The sequence below is a fragment of the Camelus ferus genome, chromosome 14 (assembly GCF_009834535.1).
Source record: "Camelus ferus isolate YT-003-E chromosome 14, BCGSAC_Cfer_1.0, whole genome shotgun sequence".
In the NCBI taxonomy this organism is placed as follows: domain Eukaryota; kingdom Metazoa; phylum Chordata; class Mammalia; order Artiodactyla; family Camelidae; genus Camelus; species Camelus ferus.
In genome coordinates, this window is record NC_045709.1 from 51,711,435 (window position 1) to 51,738,789 (window position 27,355).

Here is a 27,355-nt window from a genome sequence, read left to right on the forward strand (position 1 = left end):
CATGTACCTTAAAATCCGAGAACTACTACTCTGAGGAACAGAAGGGCTGGTGAGATTGGTTGGGGGTAGATCGTGGAAAACCTCGAACAGTTTTCTACAGTTTTAGATTTAACTTCGCAGGCAGTGAGGCTATAATGAACGTTTTCTTCTTATCACAAATTGATTTTAGAAATCCTAATGGTGGTTCGGTTTTGCCTATTTAACACTCTCCTCATCCTTCTTACTACCTCTGTCTCAGTTTTAAGAGGAATGATGAATGCCAGCTAAAAAGCTTTAATTCTCAGCCTCCCCTGTAGCTGAGGAGGCCATGAGACTGCATTCTAAGCCGAAGTTCTTTGGGGAGTTTCTAGGAATGCTCCTGCTAATTCAGATGGCATGCCCCTTTTCCTTTAGATTGTTCCTCTGTCCCAGGGATGAACAAGATGGTTTGAATTCCAGCACCTATCTTTCAAGTTGGAGGAGAAGCAGCACTCCGTAAAGGTGGTAGAGTACAAAGCTAGAAGGAACCTGAATCAAACAGAGAGAAAAATACACCCTAATTTTGTTTAAGCCTCTATTTTTCAGAAGTCTGTTACTCACAGCTGAATGCAATTCCTAACTGATTAAGATTGCTGTTGATGTGATAGATGCATTGGAGAAGATCCATGCAAAAACTATTCAAATAGTCTGGGTGGGAGGTGGGGAGAATGTAAGTGAAAATGAAGAGGAATTTAGAATCTGATTTTCTTTGGAGATATGATTATTTTCAGATTTGTCACTGGAAGAATGGCAAAGCAGTTCAGCAACAATTTTCAAGTTTTACAAGGGTGGTGATACACTTTCCCAAAGCAAGGTAGAAGGCAGTGCTCCTCAACCAAACACAGTAGTGTTTCTTCGAGAAATAAAATAATGAATGTTCTAGGGATGAATAAAAGCTGTATACAGCACCTCACGTAAGGTCAGGGAAGGTTTTGCTGCCAAATGAGTTATTAGAAAAACAACCACTTCCGGTTTTCAGAGCTTGGGGATTTCTTAAATGCAGATTAGGGGCTGTGAACATGAAGTCAGAAACAGTGGCTATAATGGGAATCATTTTGGAAAAGGGACAAAAATGGATGAGACTGGAGATAGTTTTTATGTGGAGGAGGGAACTGCTTTAAGAGAATGAATTTGGAAGGGCAAGAGAGAAAAGAAGCCTGAGGAACTGTTCCCCAAAGCAGCAGGAGCACAGTGACCCCAGAGCTCCAGCATTTTAGACAAGCAGAAAGTCCTATTTTTAGATGTACCCCTAGGCCTTTAATTCTTAGAACCAGAGCACCCCGAGATACAGCCTACTCCAGCTCTTACCACACTTGTCTGGTTTCCATCCTGGGTGTAAGCTCCTGAGGGCTAGATCATGGCTTTACCATCTTTGCATCAGTGAAAATACCTGGCCGATGACCTGCATTTGTAGCTGTTTAACAAACTTTTGTGGAATTAATTCATTTGGGTATGCAAACAATATTGAGTAGAAAAAAAGAGTAAATATTTGCAGAAGGCAGTCATTTTGGCCACACCATATACAACATGGATTGACGGTTTCCATGACAGCATTCGATAAAGCACATGTCTGAGGAGTCACGGCAGACTCAGAAGAGTCTGGAAACCAGGAAACAGGCTTCAGTTACTCCGCCTAACTGCAGAGAGTGAACAGACACTTGACCTCACTGATTTATGGGGTCACTGCAGAGAAGGAAGTGCTCCTTGAGCAAGTAGACTTTCTCATAAAATAGCTCCGGTTCCTCTGAGTTCCACCTTTCAGCACTATTGTAAAAATTCCTTCTGGGGAACCTGTTCAGTAGAAATCCCTTAATAACTCCCAGCCCATTATTCTCTCCAGCTCAATGATGTACTCACGATCACTCCTTCTCCATCTCCCCTCGTCTTGCCCATCCCCTTTCCTGCCCACCTTCCACTCACCAGCGTCCTTAAAATTTCACAGGCAACTTCTCTCCTGAGCAAGTGCCTGCTGGATATACACATCTAATTGTTTTATTAACCTCAAGTTCAGTATGTCCAAAATCAAACTCATTGCATTATCATAATCTTACTCCTCCTCCTGATTTGTCTAAAATGCTGGAGCTCTGGGGTCACTGTGCTCCTGCTGCTTTGGGGAACAGTTCCTCAGGCTTCTTTTCTCTCTTGCCCTTCCAAATTCATTCTCTTAAAGCAGTTCCCTCCTCCACATAAAAACTATCTCCAGTCTCATCCATTTTTGTCCCTTTTCCAAAATGATTCCCATTATAACCACTGTTTTTGACTTCATGTTCACAGCCCCTAATCTGCAATTAAGAAATCCCCAAGCTCTGAAAACCGGAAGTGGTCGTTTTTCTAATAACTCATTTGGCAGCAAAACCTTCCCTGACCTTACATGAGGTGCTGTATACAGCCTTTATTCATCCCTAGAACATTCACTATTTTTTTTTTCTCTAAGAAACATTACTGTGTTTGGTTGATTACTGTGTTTGGTTGAGGAGCACTGCCTTCTACCTTGCTTTGGGAAAATGCATTACCACCTTTTTAAAACTGGAAAAACTCTGAGTTCCAAAACATATGTTGCCCCAAGAGTTTTGGAAGAGGGAATATGGGCCTGTACTGTTCTCAAAGTCCTACCCAGTGCAAAGAAGAGGAAGTCATCATTACTGAGAAAGTGGAGACCGCCTGATCATTTGCAGATAATTCCATGTGTTGACTGGGAAGTCCGTGAGCATCAATGGAAAAGCCATGAGACGTAAGTGAGATGACGGACCCAAAGTAAGCAGACACATCCAAAGCCCAGCCCTTAACTAGCTTCTGAGACTAATTTTACACTGAGAATTTAAGGAACCTCACCTAGTGCATTAATTTAAAGGACTGACACCAAATTTATGCTCCAGATTTAATAGCTGGGTTCCTGCCCCTTGTTGTGGCCAACATCCCACTTTGCCTTCCAGTTTCTCTAAGACTCCTGGGGACAGCAGATCAGACTCTAAACAGTAGCTCTATGATGGGAGGGCCATGGTCTGCTGGGCCAGCTCTTTAGTCCACTCTGTACCTAGATCTCTTTTCACACGTTCCCCTGACCTGCTAGGATCCCAGGTGCACGCCTGGCTAGATTCTGCTCCTTGGTTGCCCCTGCTCTTGCCTCCAGTCCTGTCGTCTCTACAGTGTAGCCCCTTGCGTGATTATAGATGCCAACTTGGTCCTTTTTCAGAAATGACATTCAGATGATAGTTTTGTTGAGACTTTACCTAATTATTTTGCAACGCATCATATGAACAACCTCAGAAGTCACAGACGGGCACAGCTGTGTCTGTATGCACAGAGAAGCCATTGAGTTTTAGTGACATTTTAAATCTCAACAGTGGCTAATGATGCACTGGGGATATAAACTCTGAATCATCCAAAAATAATTCATTATCTCTGCACCAGGTAAAGCTCAAGCACTGGGTACTCTTGGTCCATATTTGGGCTTCAGACATGAGCAAGGTCACATAAGCAATATGTTCAGAGAGACCAGAGTCTGTCTTCTGAAATATTCTTTTCTTCCCTCCTCCTCCCTCCATCCCTTCCTTCATTTATCAGTTTTCTCATCTGAAAAAAATAGAGATAATAATAATATCTTCCTCATAGAGTTATTGCAAGGATTACATGAGTCGATGTATAATTTTAAAGCCCTTGGAGTGCCTGGCCCAAAGTAGAAAATTTTTAAGTGTTTCTGATTATTGTTGATGCCAACTCTTTGTCAGGCTCTGTTCTAGGGGCTGTGGATACAAAGATGAAAAGCACCATTCTGCTCTTAAGTATCTCCAATATTTGTAGATACTTTGTATTTGTAGAAAGTGCTGTCTGAAGCATGGACTCAGGCATGGACTCAGGCATGAATGGTCTGGATTTGAGAGTCAGCTCCATTCTGCCGCTAAGTATATATGACCTTGGACAAGTGACTTAATCTTTCTAAATCTTAGTTTCCTCCAATGAGGATAATTATAATAATAATAACAATTCCTGTCTCATACATTTGTTGTGAGGAATTAAGGACCTAAGACAGTAAAGCACTTGGATGACAGGCTATTCCGAGTAAGTAATCAATACTGAGTACCTTGATTTGCAGGTACTACTGATTCCAGGTCCTGAGACAGCCCTTGACAGGGCTTTACATTAGGATTTTCATCCTTACGGGTGAGAGGGGATGAGAAAAGCATGAGATCTTTTGTGCTGCTCTGGATCTGGTATTCAGAAAGTTTATTCATTTGAATACTTCTTCCCTAATGTGTTGGCTAAGTCCAGACAGCTGGGGTCCATGAGGAGGAAATGGGCTCTGCAATGACACTGCCCACTTTCAAACCTCAACTCACACAATGACTTAGGTATGTACTTAACCTCTCAAATTCTGTTTTCCCATCTGTAGCATGGGTATAATAATAACCACTAATCCATAGTTACGTGAAGGTCAACTAAGATAATCTAAGTAAGGAAGTGAGTACAGCAAAGATGAATGACTTGTGCTGAGTATTCCATTAAATTAAATTTAGTATTTAATTCTTTGCTTGGAAAAGAGCTTACATGACTGGAGCTCTGAGCCTCTCCCCATTCTAGTTTTATTTTTATTCTCATGATTATTTATTTTTTATGTTTAATAACTTTTTTCTTATTTCAAAGCATACATGTTCATCACTAGAAGAGATCAAAAAGTTCTGTTTTATAAAAACTCTTACCAAAGTGGATATAGAGAGAACATATCTCAACATAATAAAAGCTATTTATGACAAACCCACAGCCAGCATAATACTTAACAGTGAAAAACTGAAATCATTCCCACTAGAATCTGGAACAAGACAAGGATGTCCACTCTCACCACTTCTGTTCAACATAGTTTTGGAAGTCCTAGCCACAGCAGTCAGTCAAGAAAAAGAAAGGGGGTCCAAATTGTAAGAGAAGAGGTAAAATTCACTGTATGTGGAGGACACGATATATATAAAATTTTTAAAGCTCCATAAAAACTACTAGAGCTGATGAAAGAATTCAGGAAGGTAGCAGGATACAAGATTAATGTACAGAAATCAGTTGCATTTCTTTACACTAACAATAGAATAGCAGGACAAGAAAGTAAAGAATTCCTTTTAAAATCACATTCAAAACAATACTTAGGAATAAATCTGACCAAGGAAGTGAAAGACTTATACATGGAGAACTACAAAACATTGATTAAGGAAATTAAAGATGACCTAAATAAATGGAAAAATATCCCATGCTCTTGGATTGGAATAACCAATATTGTTAAAATGGCCATACTGCCCAAGGCAATCTACAGATTTTACCCAGGATATTTTTTCACAGAACTAGAAAAAACAATCCTAAAATTTATATGGAATTCCAAAAGACCCAGAGTTGCCAAAGCAACACTGAAAAAAAATAAAAAGAATGAAGCTGGAGGAATAACCCTTCCAGACTTCAGATAATACTACAGAGCTACAGTAATCAAAACAGTGTGGTATTGGCATAAAAACAGACATATGGATCAATGGAACAGAAAAGAGAGCCCAGAAATAAACCCACACACCTACAGTCAATCAATCTTCAACAAAGGAGGCAAGAATATACAATGGAGAAAAGACCGTCTCTTCAGCAAGTGATGTTGGGAAAACTGGACAGCCACATGTAAATCAGTGAACTAGAACACTCCCTCACACCATATACAAAAATAAACTCAAAATGGCTTAAAGACAAATATAAGGCAAGACACGATAAACCTCCTAGAAGAAAACATAGGCGAAACATTCTCTGGCATAAATCTTAGTAGTGTTCTCCTAGGGCAGTCTACCCAGGCAATAGACATAAAAGTAAAAATAAACAAATGGGACCCAATTAAACTTAAAAGTTTTGCACAGCAAAGGAAACCATAAGTAAAACAAAAAGACAACCTATGGAATGGGAGAAAATATTTGCAAATGATGCAACTGACAAAGGTTTAATACCCAGATTATACAAACAGCTCATACAACTTAATAACAACAAAAAAAAATTCAATCCAAAAATGGGCAGAAGACCTAAACAGGCAATTCTTGAATGAAGACATATAAATGGCCAATAGGCACATGAAAAATGCTCAATATCACTAATTATCAGAGAAATGCAAATCAAAAGTATAATGAGGTATCACTTCACACCAGTCAGAATGGGCATCATTAAAAAGTCCATGAACGATAAATGCTAGAGAGGGTGTGCAGAAAAGGGAGCCCTCCTACACTGCTGCTGGCAGTGTAGTTTGGTGCAGCCATTATGGAAAACAGTATGGAGATTGCTCAAAAACTGAAAATTGACTTACCCTATGACCCAGCAATCCCACTCCTGGGCATATATCCAGAGGGAACTCTAATTCGAAAAGATATATTCACCCCAGTGTTCGTAACAGCACGATATACAATAGCCAAGATGTGGAAGTAATCTAAATGCCTGTTGACAGATGACTGGATAAAGAAGTTGTGCTTACAAAAAAAAAAAAAAAAAAAAAAAAAAAAAAAGACACAAATGAACTACTTACAACTTAGATGACTGATTTCTTGAAAATGTGTAAGCACATTTGACTGTCCTTTATGATTGGATTTACTGCATTCTGTTGATTCTTATTTTGTGGTTGGCTTTATTCCTTTGATAACTATGTAAGTTTAAAAAGCTAAAACTCTATAAATTGTTCTTAGAAACAATGATTAGTACATATATGTAAACTAAAAAAAAGTGCAGTATATTGTATATGTATTTACATGCAGTATATTGTATATGTGCAGTCAAACTGTAACAATTCTACCTAATAAAACTGAAAAATGAAAAAAAAGGTTGTATATTTACAATGCAATACTACTCAGCGATAAAAATGAATAAAATAGTGCCATTTGCAGCAACATGGGTGGATCTGGAGATTGTCATTCTAAGTGAAATAAGCCAGAAAGAGAAAGAAAAATACCATATTATATCACTCATATGTGGAATCTTAAGGAAAAAAAAAAGAGGACACTAATGAGCTCATCTATAAAACAGAAACAGATTAGCAGACATAATAAACAATTTTATGGTAGCCAGTTTAAAGGTGGTGGGGAGGGATAAATTTGGGAGTTTGAGATTTGCAAAGTTTAACCACTATATATAAAAATAAATTAAAAGCAAATTTCTTTATAGCACAGTGAACTATATTCAATACCTTGTAATAACCTTTAATGAAAAAGAATATGAAAACAAATACATGTGTGTGTGTATATATATATATACACAGACACATACATGACTGGGACATTATGCTGTATACCAAAAATTGACACAATGTAACTGACTATACTTCAATTAAAAAAAAAATCTGTTTTGTGTTTGCTAATCCTTCACTTCTCCACCCCTGGGCAGAGTGGGAGTTCCGGTGAGTGAGGAGATGGTGCAGGGTGGATGGACCCTAACATTTTAATAATTGGTTGGCATTCAGTATTATAGGAAATGGTCACCCTAAATCATTTGTTATCTCTAAAACAAGCAGAGGCTGGGATAACTAAGTTTATATTTTCTCTCTTGAGATTGTATTTTTTTAATGTTTTAGGAAGAAGGTCAGATTCAGTGCTGTAATGTCATCCTTGAGAGTGGATATATACTACTATCACTGCCCTTATTTCTAGTGAGTCCCCACTAAGCAACAGGTCATGCTGTCAGTAGCTACCATTTATTAAGCAACAGGCCCCTCGTGCATCAGCTCATTTATTCCAAAGGGCAACCCTGTAAAATAGACATTATTTCCCCTTTTAGCCACGAGAAAACTAGCTCCAGATTAAATAATTTGCCCAAAATCGTGTAGCTAGGATTAAAACCAGACTCAATATGACTTCAAGGTTTTTAAAGCCACTGTGTCCCCAAAACTAGAGTGAATTTAAACAGAAAGAAAAGTCTTTCAACAATAATCTTTACTAAAGGGAAAACTTCATAAATACACCTAGGATGTATACAAATAGAATATGTATTCAAACAGAATAAAAACATAAAAATAGAAACATTACAGCCTAAGTATATTTTCCACAGCCTCCCAGCTGCAGTCCAACGTACACATCAAGTACTGATATTTTAGTCCAGCACAATCATTTGGTTCATAAAACTTTGACCTCATTTAAATTGTCAGGTAGAAGCAGCTCACGATAAACAGACAAGAGTCATCAAAGTTGCATATAAAAATTTTGGAAACATCTGAATACAAATCATTTTCTAAATGCCGGTTTCTCTTATCATTTTGTATAAGGAACCCAACCTTAGACCTTCTTAGCATTGCAGTATAATGAAGGAAAGCCCTTATGCTCAAAATGATTAAAGCATTTAACACACAAATTGAGCACTGGGGAGAAAGTCTTGTCTTCATTATACTGTGCTGTGCAACAGAATGAATATAATCTCCCTTAGGTTTTCCTAAACATCCAAGCTCTTTAATTCACATTATTTTAGTCATTTGAATTCACCTTGGGCTTACTAAAGGGAGAAAAAAAAAAAAACTCTCACAATAAATTAGAAGGTATAGTTAACAAGATACTTTAATGGATTTTAATAAAATTCAGGTGAGGGTAAGGCAAAAATCACCTCACTCTGAAGTCGCCTTGGTTGGTGGCCAAATATTTTGTAGAGCGAGAGCAAGTATATTCATCATTAGGAGATAATAATTAAAATTACTGTCGGCATGTGCCCTTCAGCTTAAGTTATGATCATGCAATAGCTCACAATTTTTGCTTCATATTGAAAGCATTTTATAAAAGGGAAAATAACCCATGAAGTAGATGATAGCATTTGACATGATGCTTTGGATGTTAAGTTTTCAGTGAAGGGAGTTGACTGGCTGAAGGAAGATGAACACTTTTCTTATTTTTAGTCTCATTACACCTTAGACCTCATGGATATCTTGGCATCTACTTACATATCATGAACAGTTTTAATATTCTCAAGTGATACTGGGAGCCAGGATCTATGGCCTTGCAACGTTTTGCTGAATTGTTTTCAAGATGGTTTCCTTTTAGTAAAAAGAAAACATCACTATTTTAGCAAATATAGCAAAAGGAAGAAAATAAAAGTTTTTGCAGTTCTGTCATCAGAGAATAAGTATTGTGTTCATCATTGTTTTTAATGTGTGCATACATCTAAAATAAGAAAAAACTGGATTTGGTCCAACATCATTTTTTTTTTTTTTTTTAGTCAAAGGCAGTGATGGTGTCTTTGTCACTGTTGAGGTCCCAGCACCTAGCACAGTGTCTGGAACATATTGTGTGCTGAATAAATGCATATTTTGTTAAAACTTTTCCATGTTATTGCATATTATTTTAAAGCATCTTTTTAATGATTATATAAAATTCCATACCGTGGATGTATTACAATTTATTTACCTGAATTTCTTTGCTATTACTGCTTTTTCACTGTTTTAAGTGGGAAAAAACATTCTTGTAGTAAAATCTGTTTTTAAAACTCCACTTTGGAATTTTCATTACAAAGAATAAAGCAAAAATTTTTAAATGTTGGTATCTATTGTCAAAAAATCACCAAACATTTAAAAATATTTTACTCTGGCATATATAAAGGTATGAGTGACATTTCCCACACTTGTGACTTGCAGGTCTTTGAGGACAAATATGTAGAAAAATTTAGCTAGTAAGTAAGCCTAATTGACCAACATCTATTTCTTAATGAGGAATAGATGTTTATTTTTCTCAAGTGTACATTCTATGAAATGAATTAAATTCCCAAATTTGGAAACTGTAAAAGCTATTGACATGAGCACTTTTTAAATGTCAATATCAATGTTATCTAGCTTCTTAAGACTATTTTAGGCAGTGAATGCCCAACTTTGGCAGTTAGAGTGAATGAAATTTCAGTAGATGAAGATATTTAATTGGAAGGAGCAGATTAGTAACTCATCCTAAATATCATTTTTGAAAGTCAGTAGAGCTGGAGCAATAATGTATCTCCCAGAGGTGTCAGGTTAGGGAGGATTTAACACTTCACAATAAACTGTAAATAAACAGGATCATTTTGAAGAGTTATTGCATACTCAATAGTGTCAAAGAAGGAATTTGTAAATAAAATAGCCATCAACCAGCAATTGTTGTGATAGTATTTCAGAATTCTTCATTATCAGAAAAAGAAAATACACATTCAAGAAATGGAAATGAAGACATTTCCCAATTATCTTTTGATATTGAGAGGATGTAATAATCCTCTTGAATATAACCCTTTAAGTGCATGAAATAATAGACTTTGTATGGTCCAAGCATTGCAAAAAGTCCAAGAACTTCTTAGAAATAAGTTTCTTGAGCTTTCAGATTGGATGTAAGATGGAACTAAACAACTTAATTTTAAGAAGCATGAAAGAGACAAAGCCACAAAAACTTAGTAAGAAGTTCTATAATAATGAAGTTAAACAGCATTCAAAAAAGAAAAAAAATCTCATGGAACTGAGAAAGCCAACTGTGATATATGCTCAGAAACAAGAGGAACCAAGTCAGAGAACAGAGATCATATTCGCAAACACCTGAGAGTGATGTCCAGTATACCTAAGAGGAGGAGGAGAGATGACTTTTCAAAATGCCCAAGGAAGCAGCTTACTGTAAAATTGATACATAGATATGAGTATTGTGATGGTTAATTTTATGTGTCAACTTGACTGGGTTAAAGGATGCCCATTTTGTTCCGCTCCTCAAACATTATTTCTGGGCATGTTTATGAGGTTGTCTCTGGAAGATATTAGCATTTGAATTGGTAGACTCAGTAAAGGAGATTACCAACCCCAATGTGGGCAGGCATCGCTCAGTCTGTCCAGGGTCTGAATAAGAAAAAAGTGGAGGAAGGGCAAGTTTGTTCTCTCCGCTTAAGCTTCGATAGCCATCTTCTCCTGCCCTTAGAGATCAGTGTTCCTGGTTTTTAGGCTTTCAGACTCAAAACAGGATTTACATCATCAACCCCCGCCTCCCCCTGCCCCTAGTTTTCAGGGCTCAGACTTGGACTAAATTACATTACCAGCTTTCCTGGTTTTCTAAGTTGCATAAGGCAGATGGTAGAATTTCTCAGTCTCTATAATCACATGTTCCAATTGCTATAATAGATATCCTCCCATACGTAACTGTATCCTCTTATACATATCTGTATATATATCCTATTGGTTCTTTTTCTCCGGAGAGCCCTAACTAATACAAACATTAAAGTTTTCCTTTTATGGTGTTTCTCCCAAGAACAGAAAAAATGGATAGCACTATTGGGAAAAGTCTACCAATTTTCTGCTTCTGCCTCAGCTGTCTATGTTCTAATTTGTTTGTTTTAACTTAGCTGTTATCACATAAGCCTAGACACATGATTCATACATGGTGGTGATTAGAATTTAAGAGAAGAATATGGGTTATCTTGCAAGTTGTTATCAGGAACCAGAGTATTGCTCTTCTAGAAAGTTACCCAGATTCCCTTTTTCTCTGCCTACCTCCTCTTTATTCTAATTTTAGAAAATTATTTTGGAGATTTGGTATTGCTATACTTTTTTTTCTTGTCATATCTGTGAGGAAATTCCAAAAGTTTAGTTTTCCAGAGGGAACCCTGAGAAGGGATTTTTGTTTCACACAAACTAAAGGCAGCTCAAAGGTCTAATAATTCTCACTTTTATTTATTAATTCATGCCACAGATATTATACTGAGTGCTGTGTGCTATGTTATACACAGAAGATACACATCTTACATTCTTGGAGCTCCCATTTTAGTTGGAAAGCTAAACATAGATAGATGAATCCATTCAAGACTAAACAAGTAGCATGAAATATTTATAACTTGTGAAAGATGATACAGGGGACAGGAACAATGGCTGGAGATTAAGAAGGGACAATTCCACTTTAAAAGGGTGGTCTAGGAAGCCTTCCCTGAGGAAGTGAAATTTAAGTTGAGAACTGAAGAATGAGAAAGACTTTGTCATCCAAAGATGGATAAAGAATGTTCATACAGAAAAGTGAGTCTGTACAAAGTCCATGAGGCAGGTAAGAGCCTGTTGTGTTTGTAAACTTCAAAGGAAACCAGTGTGGATGGGATCATGAGCAGGTAAAAGAAAGGCCTTGAGTGAAGGCGCTGAGGTTGCCAAGGCCAGAACATGCAAGATCTGTGAGCTATGAGAAAAGTTCAACTTTGATCCCAAGTATAATCCCTTAAAGGTTTAATCAGAAGTGTGACATTGAGACGGGCGGGAAGGGGGCAGAATGACATAGCTGTTGGTGATATGACAAAAACTAGATAGAACCTACTAGGCCCAAGGTGGTGGAAGATTTGACTTCCAATCGACCTTGAGCCTCATTCTGGCTCATTGTAACACATCAGCTGCTAAATGACACACCCACAGGCGCCATGTCAATTCCAAGGATGACCATAAAAGGCCCAAAAGTGGGCAGTGGCTCAATTCCTGGAAATCCCCGCCCCTTCCCCCAAATAGTTAGAATATTCCTCCCACTTACTAGCAATATGGAATTACCTAGTCCATAAGCACTTACCACCCCCACACTCCGGGGCCACTTGCCCTACTGAGACAGACCACATTCTGTCTATGGAATGTGTATCTCTCTAAATAAACTTGTTTTCACTTTACTGTGGCTCACCCTCGAATTCTTTTCTGACGAAGCCCGGGACCCTCACTTGGCAGGGCACATCTCAGGGTCTTGCTGAGACCTGGGACATGATCTCTCACACTCCCTTTTCCTGACACAACATGATCTTGATCAGATCTGATTTATATTTTAAGAAGATGATTCTGGCCACTGAGTGTAGAATAAAGTGAAAACAAGGAAGAGTGGAAGCAGAAACATTGTAAAGAGTTGTAAAAGTTTTGGCTAGAAGAGGACAGTGGTTATTAGAGAAGATGGAGAGAAGTGGATGGATTTATCTGAGACTTAGTTTGATAACAATATCATGGGTAATAAATTTGTATACAGGGGTTGAGAGAAGATGCAGAATGAAGACCTAAAACTGGCCTGTGCATCAGAGTAAATGGGGATGTCATTTTACTGAAATGTGGCTGACTGGGCAGACTGCAATCTATGACAGAATAAGGTTTTCTCAAATTATCCTGGTGGTAAGAGTCACTTGGGGTACTTGTTAAAAGTAGCCCTACCTTACGTTCATCGAAGTGGAATCTCTCAGTAACAGGCTGAGGAAGCCTTAGTTTTGACAAGCACCTTGGATGATTTTTTTTTTTTTTTTTTTTTTGGTATCATCAGGGAAGTTGGGGAAATATCTGGCTAGAGAAAAGAACCTCCACAGAAGATGGTTCCTGTGTGATACAGTGCAGAAATTGGAGGATGGGAAAAGAGGAGGCTTGACTGCAAGGAAGAGATTGAAAGGATATTGTGCTTTCACTGATGAAACTAAGGACCCTAATCCAAGTACCTAACATGATATCTGGCTGATATAACAGCAGAAGAATCAAACTTTGGTGTGCTACATTCACATATGCATAATTGAGTTCATTTTCACATTTTTATAATTGAGTTAATCTTCTTCATGGAGGTAGTAATAGAGTAATGAAGAAAAAATATTTGGTCAAATCCAGTAAACCCAATTTGATTTGTTAATTTAAAGAATCTTCCTAAGTATCTCATTAAAAATAAACAAACAAAATATACCTCAGTCTTTAAGATTTTCTCTTTCTCCCTCTACATCTTTCCAAGTGGGTATCTGACTAGGAAAGGGAGGCTCAGAAAACTTCCCAGTGGTAGGGAAGAGGGGCTTCCTCTTACAATATCCTCTGAGTTTTCTGGCCTCTGCAGAGATGGTCTTTGTTTGATGCTGACGTCTGTGACTAGGAAACTCCTTTGTTCTTTAGGGATCAAAGCTGGGGCTTCAGCCTTACTGGCTAAGCCCCACCTCAGCTTTGAGGTCTGACTTTGACCCTTCTCAGCAGGCTGAGGTTTCAAGATCTTGCCACAATGACATCTGGAAGACTAGTCCTTTAAACTCCTTTCTGCTTTGCTTGAGAGAGCACACAGGAAGCTTTAGATCCCTTCCAGGACACCTGAGCACCACAGGAGGTTCTGGGGTCCTGCCCTGCCCACCCTTTCCACTCCACCGATAGAACTCTGCTATGGCCACCCAGGGAACGATGTCAGTCTACAGGGCACTCTCCTTTCAGGACCCCATTTGGGAGGTCGAGCCAAAGCCTCTCCTACTTCTGTTTTGCCCCTTAACCTATCCAGTACTCTTCCCTCTTCCCAGACTTTGGTCCAGAGAGGGAAGGTCAAAACACACGAATCTCTTCATCTGTGCCTCCTCCTCCTGACCCTTCTCCCCTACACTTCAATAGTGGCCAGAAGAAGGAATGGGCTTCCTCTTTCAGATTCCTTTCTTCCAAGGGTTTCCTACATCATATCTTCTCTTCCCCAGATGTGGCATCTCCTTTCTCACTCTTCCCTTCCCTGGGGCTACAGTGAGGAACTACCACTAGGGAACGAGATTTATGGCAGAGTAATGAATAACATTGTTTTAAAATTTCTCATACGCTACCTGAGAATATTGTGATAGAATGTTTATTGCTTTTGTTATTCCTGATCTGAATTCAAGTGTTATTAGTGATAAATATTTCAAAACGCACATTTCTTTTCCTGGATCACATGGAAGGGGAGCAGCAGGGACTGCTTCCCACTCCAAACCTAGTGTGGATGAGCAGGAACTCAAGAAACGCAATAGATGTACCAGCTTTAAGGAAAAGAAAAGCAAACTGACTCTTGTGAAGCAGTGAAAAGGAAGAAATGGGAACCAGACTGGGAAGAGGTCATATGGGAGACTTTGGGAAGCAAGGAGCAGATAGAGTTGATGTGTAGGACATTAGGGTTGGAAGAGACACTAGAGATGGACTAATATTCCAATTGTACGGATATTTAAACAATGCCCAGTGCACAGTGACATGTATAGATTACATAGCTAATGAGAGACAGAGTTGGACTTGATGTAACATCGCTGGGGAGTCTGCCTACCAACGCAGAACAGATTCTCAGCACGCCATCTATAATCACAGCTTCAACCCAAGGGTTGCATTTGAACAGAACTTCAACTCGTATGAATTAATTTACCTCACTGTATTATTAATGCTAAACATTAATGCTATACATTAGCTGCTATAACAGATAAATTCTGAAACAGGCCAATATGGGTTTTAGACAGTTTCTTCCAGTCTGGTACCTCTGCCATCCTTCAGGGCAGAGGTTCCCTAATTTCCTTGGTTCACAGCACCCTCATCGTCCCAGTAATATTGTCAGAGTGCAGCTAAGCCAAAAGAAATACCAGGGCTTTGTAACCAACCAGTTGAAATTCCAAAGACATCTAAGACTTGCATATTTGCTATCTGCAGCTACTAACCAAAGTGCTGATTTAGACCAGCGTTTGCCACTGTTGACTATTTTGGGCCAGTTCTTTGCTGTGAGTGCTGTCATGTGCATCGTAGGATGTTTAGCTGCATCCTGGCCTCTACCTAGAAGCCAGCAGCACATCACTTCCAGCTGTGACAACCACATGTGTCCTCAGACATTGTCACATGTTTCCTGGGTCAGGACAAGATTGTCCCATGTTAAAAACCACTGATTTACACAGAATGATATTATTAGAAGTAATTAAAAGTTCACTAGTGTTGCTCCCTAATTAAAGAATGCTCAGAAATGTTTCCATGAACACAATTTAAGGTTTTCATTGTACATCTCATTGGGTCCATTTTATTCGTATTTAAGCTCTTCTCAAATATCCTTTTAGTTGTGTATTGATGAGCCCCTGCTTTGGGATTGAAATGCTCTTTTCCCTACCTTTAGGAAGCATAGTCTGTGAGTGGCTCACAGTGAAGTCCCTCCCCAACATTTACCCTCAACCCAAGGAAGAAGAAGCTGCCTTACCCGGGTTACACCTCTTCCCCAGGGGACAGTCCTCATCCAATAGCTGGAGAATGTACAAGGGAGGGGAGTGTACATAGCCTGCACCCCACCCCACCCCCCACATTGGGGCAACTCTGAGACTTCCGTTGCAGCTGCATTCCATTTTGACTTCTTCCACTGCAGTCTTGTTCTGCCCTCACTGCTTTACTGTAGTTCCCTCAAGTGAGTCCTAATAAACTCCCTGCATGGAAATCTGTCTCAGTCTATTTCCAGCGTATCTGACCTCCAACACACACCTTCAACTTTTATTTTAACTTAATACAAATAATAACATTGTTTCCCCAGTCTTCTGATGCTTGCAAATGCCTTTTCTTTGATTACAGTTCTGCTTTGCATTCTACCATGTTTACGTATTAGCATATCCTAATACATCAACTACAGATCACATTTCAGTCTCTAAACGTTGTAGGAATCTAAATATAGATACGACGCTGAGAGCAGAATGTTTTTAGATTTTAAAAATTATTTTACAGTTGGGTTGACACACTTAATTCAAAAGCAGTTTTTATTGAGACTTTCACCAATTCTCTCCAGATTGTTCAACTTAGTCATGGAAATAGTTATTTTCTTTAAACACTTACATTATCTGCTTATGTACTATCTGATTCAATGACAGAATTACAATTATGTATAAAACTTGCATAAATAGGCTTGGGAGCAAGCACAACTAAGAGGAAACTCACCTACCTGGTGAATAGCAGGTCACCAGGTGTGTAGTAAGCTGTGAGTGGCAGTGGGTCAGCAGCTATATAGGTCACAGCATCACGTGTGTTTGATGCACGAAAGGTTAATCCACTGAGTTAGGTAAGTAGATCTTAGAGCTTCTAGACCTACCCAGCTGAAAGACTCAAGAGAGTCTAGGACTTGACCTGTCTGACTGATGCTGAATTGGCAGAATAGGATTATACTGCTGGGGAGACCTGGCATCTTCCAGGTCCCTTAAGCCTTAGGTAAGGAAACTGAGTCTAGAAATAGAAATCAGGCTTCTGACTTTTAGGTCAACATTCCTTCTGCTACACTACCCCACAGACCCAGACTAGTGTCATTAATTAAGAATAATAATGTATTTGCAATTGTTAGACTTTTGGTTACTCGAAAGTAGCATTGAAATACTTATGTCTGATGCTCATTGGGATAGATGGAAGGCAATGTGTTTTGCTACTTGTTTACTATTTGGAACTGTGGAAGACCTTCCCTGACACCCCACTCAAGCTTAAAGTAACTAAATTTGGGGAAATAAGGATATAGGTAAACTAGTCCACATACTACATAATTATGGAAACAACTTTTACCAATAAGTAGCAAGCATTTTGGTTTGAGTTACATTATCATGTTATGATAAATACCTGTTCTATGCAAACCTTCTCTAGATTTCAAAGGGCAAATAATCAAACTGTTCTTTTCACTTCAAAAAAAAAAATTACAGAAAACATTTTCTTCCATTACTTAGTGGCACCAACAAGAAAAGGAATTTCTAAAAAGATTTTTTCAGCCTGCATATTAACTATAAAAATTCCAACCTGAAACAACTGTTCTCTTATTTTAAAATATCATCACTAGCCCCTGTTATTTAAAAACATTGTGATTAAAAAATCTTTATTATAGAAAATGTTAGGGTTTCGATTAATTTTTTGAATAAAATTTTGTTGCACAAAATTGAAATATTTTTTTCTTGTTCCATTGTGTGTGTACATACATATGTTTGATTGCATATATACATGTATTTGTGGGTAGGTATTATATATAGATATATACACACACAAATACTAAAGTTTAGACACAATAAACCTCCATTTTAGAGAAATGAATTTTATATCATTTGAGAATAAATTGGAGGCAGATCAATTATTCAGGATAAATCAACTAAAGATACGTTCTAGTTAATATATGCATGAATAATTATTAGTAACTCACACTGTTTATTAGTATGGACCAAAATTTCTGGGCCTTTAGAAGTTTTCAGTTTTTGGCTGTTACAAACAGTGCTGCTGTGAGCGTACTTGAACATAACTTTTGGTACACACATGTATACATTTCTCTTGGTTCTATACCACGGGGTGGAATTGCTGGGTCATAGGGCATACACATATTCACTTTTAGTAGCTACTGCCAAACAGTTTTCCACAGGGGTTATATAATTTGAACTGCTGCCAGCAGTGTTAGACACTGCTGTGTACCCTCCCCCATGTAGGCTTTTTTCTGTTGGCTGCTCTGGTACATGTAGGATTATATTTCATTGTAGTTATAATTTGCATTCTGTGATAACTAATGAATGAATGCTTCTACATATGCTTTAATAGCCATTTGGCCATTCCCTTTTATAAAGTGCGTATTCAAATCTTTCATCCATTCTTCAATTGGATTGTTTATTCTTTGTCATATTGATTTGTAACAGTTCTTTATATATTCGTGATATGAGTGCTTTATTAGATACATTTATTGGAAATATCTTCTTCCACTCTGTAGGTATGCCGTGGGTTTGTATCAACCCTAGAGCTATTAGATTTTTCCCTAGTCAATCAATTCTGAGAGAAAGCAAGCACTGGCTTTCGTAACAGGAGGCTTGAGCTGAAGGCTTGAACCATTACTGTGTGAGACAGGTCAAGTTTCTCATTTCATCTTGAAGAATCGCTTTGCTGTTCTTATAAGTTGGAGCTAATAATATTATTCACAGTGTGTTGTGAGGGTTAAATGAGCCATTTAAATGACAGAGCCTAGCAGAGTGCCTGGCAAATATTACATGCTAAATGTATTTTATAGGATCAAGGACAGTAAAATATCCTCTATTTAATTTCACCTTGAGTATCTGATACTGGCCATGGACTTCAAAAAATCTTCAGCTAACTGTTCAGTATTATTCCAGACCCTACCTGAGGCATGCTTTACATGTTATATCTTCCTGATCCCTTTTTATAACTCAAGGGAGTAAAAAAGCCTGAAACAATCACCTTCCACTCTTGTTTCCTTAGATAGGGGGTTAGAATGTATTTTTCCTGTGGAGGTGAAATGTATCAGACTTTATAGGAAAATAAATACATTTGAAATGTGCATATTTCCAAAAATATCAGAAATACATACTTTTAAGAGAAACAATTTAAGTGTATTCAACAGGACCTAGTTAAGTATGTCCCAAATATTTTTCTCAGTAAGTTTTTTTTTAAAGTTTTGGTGGGTAATTTCTAGGCTGAACATATACCTACACTCCTGCATTGTATTTGTTCTGTCAAAATGTTAAAGACATTTATTTCTAGTTATAAGGAAAGAGAAATTGTGACCTATTTAGAGAAATTGTGACCTATTTGATGTGACACTGACTAGTCCAGGAGCAGTCAGGTGGCAGTGCAAGTCAGCTCTCTTGAGTAATGGGACGTTGTGATTCCAGCCAAATACCTGAATACAGACTTGAAAAACAATTGGGAAAAATACATTTCTGGAATTGAGAAATATCTAATCAGATTATCAAGTGGAAATTCATTTTAACTTATGCCATCTTAAAATTCAGCATTCAGCATTTCTATGGTAGCCACTGATGTTATTTACTTTTGCCAGAGGTACTAGGTGATCAATGTCTTGAAATTGTAGGCAAAATCCTCACTTTAGTAAATGCAAAACAGAAGAAGGAGAAATAAGCAAAATCCAAATTCTTCTTGTTGTTAGAGGAGCTACATTCATTACTCTATGTATTCTGGAAACGTAGACTTGATCAGGTAAGACACAGAGTTCTGCCCTTTGCTTTCCAATGAATGTTTACCTCAACTGACTTACTCCAAGGGATTATTGGAGTTGCTATTCTCTCAGGCTATAAAATGGTTTAAAATAATCACCCACTTCCATTCCATGTATGGGTCTGTTCTCCTCTCAGGAATTCATTTAGAAGAAAATGGGAAAGGACTAGGAATAGAAGGCCTACTTTACAATCTGTTAACTATATAACTAAACTAGTTCCAAGTAGCCTGTTGACTTCCAAAGTTTAAGGGTTAGTGGGTTCATGAAAATTCTAGGGAAGAATTGTGTAAAACCCAAATTGGACCACATCTTGGGCTTTAATGGTGTTAACCCTTTGAGGATTTGTCACTGAATTAGTCCTGGGTTTTTAGTTTTTTGAGGTACAACTAGTACTTTTTATGACCAGGGACCAGGCATACTGTTCGGTCACTGAGATGCCTGGGTAGCCAGCTCTGGAAATCTTACAGCATAATCCCTCCTCCATCCCCCATCAGATCTGCTCCAGCTGTTGCTGAGTATCACGCATGTGCCAGTTTGTTTTATATGTATATTTGAAGAGAGCCTAAATTTTCCATTTTGGATTGTACCCACTGGTCTAAAACTAAAAGTAATATAATTTTTAGATACTTGAATATTTAAAATTTGAATTTAGGCACTTTAAGTTAATTGAACAAATGAAATTGGACAGAATCAAGGGGTCTGGGTAGGCGATGTGTTAAATATCCAGCTATACCGGGAGGTTCCTGATAACTATGATATCTGCTTTGAAATATTCCTCAAAGATGTTGCTTTGAAGGGCAAAGATCTAGGGAGAATTCTGATTAGCTTTGGAGATCTTAAGAAATACAAAGAAACATCGAGACTAAGGGCATCAGGTTCTTTCAGGTCTCCCAGAAATATGGGATTTGCAGAAACTCTGTCCTGGAAATTGGGAGAAAGAGGAAAGAATACATTTTTAGGCTTGGAAGCTGAGGGCAGAAATCCACTGGGGATCTTACTCATCTCAGAAATCAATCCATGGATCATGAATTAGTAAAGTTTACTAAAGTTTATAATGTCTCCTGGTTATGTTTTTCATCATGCATATTTCCTATAATGATCAGCAGCAAAATCATTAAGATTTAAATCCGAATATGTTAGTTTTGGGGAGCAGAAATGAAGTAAGTTATTTGTGTTTTACTCAGAGCCATTCTTGCTGATAGAAAGAGTGATATCATAATCACCAAAAGGAATGTGACACAGAGAAGAAACAAAGGCTGAGAAGTGTCCTGGACCTTCACTGCTGAAATGCCCTTGACCTTTGTCCCTATTCCTGTCAAGATAATTTAAATACATTTTTAGAATATTTGAAATTTCTACTCATCTGAAATTTTTAAAAATGCACACAGAATTTACATTTAAAAAGCATCATTCTTGTCATAATGGTGGCACATGTAATATTAAAATTAATGTTCAAATTTGGGTTATTTTAGAAACAGACTAAAAGAGGACAACTGTGATGTCATCCTAAAAAACGGAAACAAATTAAAAGGTCAAATCATGAGACAGTAGATACAGATTCCACTTCTAGTGGTAATGTTTATTCCCTACCTTTATGATGCAGTTCACATTTTTTATTATGCAAAATTTCTACCATACACAAAAATACAGAAAACAGTATGATGAACACCTGTATACTGATTACCTAGATAATCAAGATTTTTCATACTTGTTTCATCTATATCTTGTTTTGAGCTGAAATATTTTAAAGAACATCAAAGACATCACTTAAGGATTTTAAAGTTTCCAATGTATTTTAATTTCACTTGCTTATCATTTTACCAATCTTACTGCAAGTAATTGTAGCAGATAATACTATCATCACTTGATGGGGAAGGAAGCTGAAGCTCAGACTTTTGACTCATCTAAGGTCACCCAGGTAGTAGCAGAGCTATGATCACCTTTTTCTTAGCTCCACTAGACTCTTTGAAGTAATATAACAATTCTCAATGGCCCCTGTTCTTGAAAACTGTACAATGCATAGGACTGGATCTTAGAAGCTCTGTTATTTTACTGCATGACAGCCCTGCCACTTTCAATCAAAATGAAACTCAGGATTACAGTATAACTGAAGCTGTGATAAACCCATCAGATTATTTCCCTTTGGAATTTAGTATTGAGGCCAAAAAAAGAAAAACAAACAAACAAACAAACAAACAAACAAGGTATTGAGGGCGCTTGAATCAAGATGACAGAATAGAAGAATGCAGAACTCGGAGCTCACCTCCTTCCACAAATATATAAAAAAAAATATCTACACATGGCACAACTCTCACAGAATACCTACTGAACTCTGGCAGAAGATCTCATATAATCAAAACTACAAGGAAGATCACCATGTAACCAGGTAGAACAAACAAACACACAAACAAAAAACAAGAATTGGGACAGGATCTGTGACCAGGGAGGTAGTAATTAAGAAAGGAAAGTTTCTCTTACCTTGGGAAGCCCCTTCACCAGTGGGGAGATCAACCAGGACAGAAAGGGGGAGCTTCAGAGACTCAGAGGGAGAATACAGCAGCCAGAGCATGACAGGCAAACAAAGAGAGACCAGCACAGAGGGTCCGTGCTACCTTGCTGCACTCCCCATCCCAAGACATGCACCTGAATGTGTGCATTGGGGCTGGGTGCTGAAACTTGGGCTTCAGAGGACAGACCTGGGGAGATGGCTGGGGTTGGCTGCATGGAGACAGACTGAAGGGGCTTGAGTGTGGTTTGGGCTGCAACTGAAAGTGTGTGAAGGATGGAGCCTGGGTCCACCATAAAAATCCCCATAAAAATTGTTAATAGCATGAAGAGAGGGGTGGCACCCTGCCATAGCAGCCTCCTTCTCAGCATGCTCACAACCAGCACAGCTCTACCTCTATGAGCTCTGGAAGTACCTAAGCATTGGCAGGTTGCCCCCATGCAGAGGTGGGGCTGAAATCTAAGCCCATTCCCAGGGGTCACGTGACTTTAGAGCTGGGCTTCAATCTGAGCCATGTCCTAGGTGGTTTTGGCAGATTTATGCAACCAGTGCCCTTGTAAGCTCAGTGCCTGGAAGACATCTGAGCAGATTACTGGTGTGCAGCTGGGGTAGGTCCTGCATTAGCAGCCGTGGTCTTTGCAAGTATGTGCACATGGAGCAGGGCATGGGTCAGGGCTGACTCTCTAGCTCCCATAGTGGGTCCAGGTATGTGACTACATGTAACTATGACAACTCCTGATGCTTGACTTCAGAGCATGGCGTCTGAGGGACACCTAGGTAGATTGTCTGCATTCCTATGGCTGAGATGGGGGCTGAGGGCAGCTCCAACAACAGTGTACTTTGTGAGCTCTCACAATGGGTGACAGGTGATAGCACAGAGTGCACTTCCTGGTGGACAGCTCCTGCTGAGAAATACTAAGCAGCTCTTCTCCCAGTGGAAGTGCTCCAGTCCTACCTACCTCACACCACAGCTCAGAAATGGTTCTGGGGGCTTCTATTCCAACAAATGGGAAACAATCTTGGCCCCTAACAGGACTATGACAACCACAGAGCAGAGAGGTTTCCGCTTAACAGACTCTGGTCACCACAGCACCAATCACCCCCACCTCCCACCGCCTATCAAAGGGATAATGGCCAGCACACACAGAGGAAAGATGTAGAAGGCATCTATATGAAAAACAGGCCTTACAACAAAATTAGATGCACACAGTCTACATAGGGATACACATAAAAACAGCCCTTCGAGACCACAGTAGATAACTTAGGGTAACCTAAATTCATAGAGTCAGAGAAATAGAAGTAAAGTGAAGAAGCAGAGGAACCACTCCTAATTGAAAGAACAAGAGAAATCCCCTGAAAGAACAAACTATGAAACAGACCTCTCCAATCTACCAGATCTTGCATTTGAAAAGGAGATAATAAAAACACTGAAGGAATTAAGAAAGGTTATCAGTAGAAATGCAGGTCACTGTAACAAGGAACTAGAAACTATGAAGAGGAAACAAATAAGATTATAAAACTCATTTGCTGAGACAAAAGCTGAGCTAAAGGCAATAAATAGCAAACTAAATAATGCAGAAGAATGAATAACTGACCTGGAAGCTAGAATAATGGAAATCATTCAATCAGAAGAGCAGACAGAAAAACAAATGCAAAAAAAAAAAAAAAAAAAAAAAAAAGGAATACGAGACCTATGGGATAATATAAAGTGTGCCAATCTACACATAATTGGGGTCCCAGAAGGATATGAAAAAGAAAAGGGGATCAAAAACATATCTGAAGAAAGTATAGTTGAAAACCTCCCAAATCTAAAGAAAGAAGCCGATATCCAGGTCTGGGAAGCACCAGAGGGTCCCAAACAATATGAACCCAAACAGACCTACACCAAGACATATTATAACTAAAACAGCAGAAGTTAAAGAGAAGATTCTAAAGGTAGCAGGAGAAAAAGAGTTATTACAAGGGAACCCACCATAAGGCTATCAGCTGATTTCTCTACAGAAATGTTGCAGGCCATAAGGGAGTGGCAAGATGTACTCAAAATCTTGAAAGGGAAGAACTTGCAATGTAGCATACTCTACCCAGCAAGATTATCATTTAGAATAGAAGGAGAGATAAAGAATTTCTCAGACAAGCAAAAACTAAAAGAATATAGCAATATTAAACCTGTCCTAAAAGAAATAATGAAAGGTCTTGACTAAATAGAAAAGAAGCAAGCATTTATAGAAAAGAGAAAATCACAATTGGAAATGTGATGGTAACTACAATGAACAGCAAAGGAATAAGCTTGAAGATGTAAAAATAGGACATCAAAATCATATAATGTGGGTGAAGGGAGTAAGAAAGTATAGATTATTTTCCTTTTCAAAGAATGTGTTTGAACCTATATGACCACCAGTATAAAGCAAGTAAATATAGTAATGGGACAACATACTTGAAAAACAGGGTAACCACAAATCAAAAACACACAGTAGAGTCACAAAAACCAAAATGAAGAAACACAAGCATAATACAAAACAAAATCATCAAACTACAAAAGCAAACACAGAAAGAATAAGAAAGGAACAAAGAAGAAATACAAAATAAGCTGGAAAACAAGATTTAAAATAAAAACACTATCAATAAAATTACTTTAGGTGTCAGTGGACTATATGCTAAATCGAAAGACAGAGTGGCATATTGGATTAAAAAAATGCCTACAATATGCCACCTGTAAGAGACCACTTTATGGCAAAGGACATAGATTGAAAGTGAGGAGATGGAAAAAGATATTTTGTGTAAATGAAAATGACAAGAAAGCAAGGGTAGCAATACTTACATCACATAAAATAGACTTTAAAACAAAGGCCATACCAATATCCCTGATCAACATAGATAAAAAATTCTCAACAATATTAGCAAACTGAATGCAACAACACATAAAAAAGATCATACACATAAAAAAGATCAGAAAAGGAAAAAAAATCTTTAAAAATAGCATTAAAAAAATACTTGGGAGTAAACCAAACCAAGGACATAAAAGACTTATACATGGAGCTATAAAACATTGATTAGGGAAATTAAAGATGATTTAAAGAAATGGAAAGATATCCCATGCTCTTGGATTGGAATAATTAATATTGTTAAAATGGCCATAGTACTCAAGGCAATCTACAGATTTAATGTGATCCCTATCAAATTATACAGGACATTTTTCTCAGAACTAGAAAAAATAATCCTAAAATTTATATGGAATTGCAAAAGACCCAGAATTGCCAAAGCAACACTGAAGAAAAAAAAATGAAGCTGCAGGAATAATCCTCCCAGAATTCAGACAATACTACAAAGCTATAGTAATCAAAACAGCTTGGTACTGGCAGAAAAACATACATACGGATCCATTGAACAGATTGGAGAGCCCAGAAATAAACCCACACACCAACAGTCAATTAACCTTCAACAAAGGAGGGAAGAATATATAATGGAGAAAAGATAGTTTCTTTGACAAGTGGCATTGGGAAAGCTGACAGCCACATGTAAATCAATGAAATTACAACAGTCCCTCACACCATACACAAAAATAAGCTCAAAATGGCTTAAAGACTTAAACATAATACAAGACACCTTAAAACTTCTAGAAGAGAACATAGGCAAAGCATTCTCTAGGAACTATATTCAGTATCTGGTAATAACCTATAAAGAAAAAGAATATGAAATAGAATATATTTATGTACAACAGAATCACTATGCTGTACACCAAAAACTAACACAACATTGTAAATCCATTATTCCTCAATATAAGCAAAATACACGGGATGTAAGTCTTTTGTCTCACTTTTGTCTCACTTTTGTCTCAATGTCTATCCATTCATCTATCTATTAATCCATTCATAGCCAGTCATTGACAATATTGGCCAGGAGAGTCATGGACAGGGCTGGACTCAAGAAATCCATGGGAGTAGACTTCCATGCCTGGACATTATCAAAAGCCCATTAATCATTTAGCTAATCAGCCATGTCAATTTTTTGAGCCTACTATGTGCCAGACACTATTCTAGAATCTGACAATATGAGATTGATAGGCTCCTGGCCCTCAAAGTGCTCACTTTCTAAGTTTTCAAAAGAGGCAATACAGCTCCTTACAGCGCAATCTCACTATTGACCTGGGTAGTTGCTCTAAGCTGGTGGGTGCTTGGAACCAAGATCCACGTGACTAATTTTTTAACTTTAATAAGTTTTATTTAACCTAATATATCCAAAGTATTATCATTTCAATGTATAATCAATATAAAAATTAATAGATATTTTACATTCTTTTTTCATAGTAAGTCTTCAACATCCCATTTGTATTTTATACTTACAACACATTTCAATTCATATTTGCCCTAATTCAAGTGTTCAGTTGCCATCTGTGGCTACTGGCTGCCATACTGGACAGCACAGCTATAGAAAACAGCATATGGTTGATTTTAAGCATATGGTTGATGTATCTAAGCCATATACGTGTACTGGCCTAACTCTTTTGTCCCAGTCCTTTCTCATCCATTGTTTAGGAATGCTCCCTTTCTACCTGGTGGTCAACTTCACTAACTAGTCCCCTTTTCCATATGACACTTAACTTTAATATATAAAGTAATGTCTTCCCTATTATAGCCTTGACACTTTAACTAGGAGATTCTTACCTGTGTTTACTCATACTACGTTGTCTATAGGCTATTACTGGCCTTATCTGGTCTCTAAAACTTTGCTATTGGTGGCTGAATCTCAGTGTATCAGTTAACATGGCCTGGCCAAGTGATAGAATTCTCTAACAATGACTTAAATATTTTGGCATCCATTTTTTACTTGTCATGAAGTCTGGAATTAGGCAATCCCAAAGATGGCTTGGAGAACAAGGCCTGAGTATCTCTTTCCCATGCCCTCCACCTCTGCCACCCACCTTATGTTGGCTTTTGTACTTTCCTTTATTGCCTCAGGGTCTCAAATCAGTTGTTTAAGCCCCCAAAACATTTAGTCACACCAGCTCATACATGAAAGTGAAAGAATGGAGAAAAGGCAGTTTCTTCCTATGAGCCCCAGTCTTTTAATCACAGAGGGAAAGTATTTCTGAGATGTTCCCAGGAGGTTTGTCTTATATCTTATTGGCCAGAATTAAGTCACATAACCACCTCTAGCTGTAAGGAAAACTGGAAACATTTAGAGG

The 27,355-nt window shown here is 38.0% G+C and overlaps 2 long non-coding RNA genes across 3 annotated transcripts in view; one reads left to right on the plus strand and one right to left on the minus strand.

Annotated features, from left to right (window-relative positions):
- The window catches only part of LOC116668708, a 230,631-nt gene extending 214,513 nt beyond the window's left edge, over positions 1-16,118 (plus strand). For both annotated transcript variants that reach the window (XR_004325940.1, XR_004325941.1), the window contains exon 3: positions 15,822-16,118. This is a non-coding gene — a long non-coding RNA (uncharacterized LOC116668708). The remainder of the gene's footprint in view (positions 1-15,821) is intronic.
- Positions 5,552-25,775, minus strand: LOC116668709. The gene is made up of 3 exons (XR_004325942.1): positions 25,707-25,775; positions 15,130-15,134; positions 5,552-5,671 (listed from the first exon to the last, which is right to left on the minus strand). It is a non-coding gene; the product is annotated as an uncharacterized LOC116668709 (long non-coding RNA).
- Positions 25,776-27,355: the final 1,580 nt, after the last annotated feature.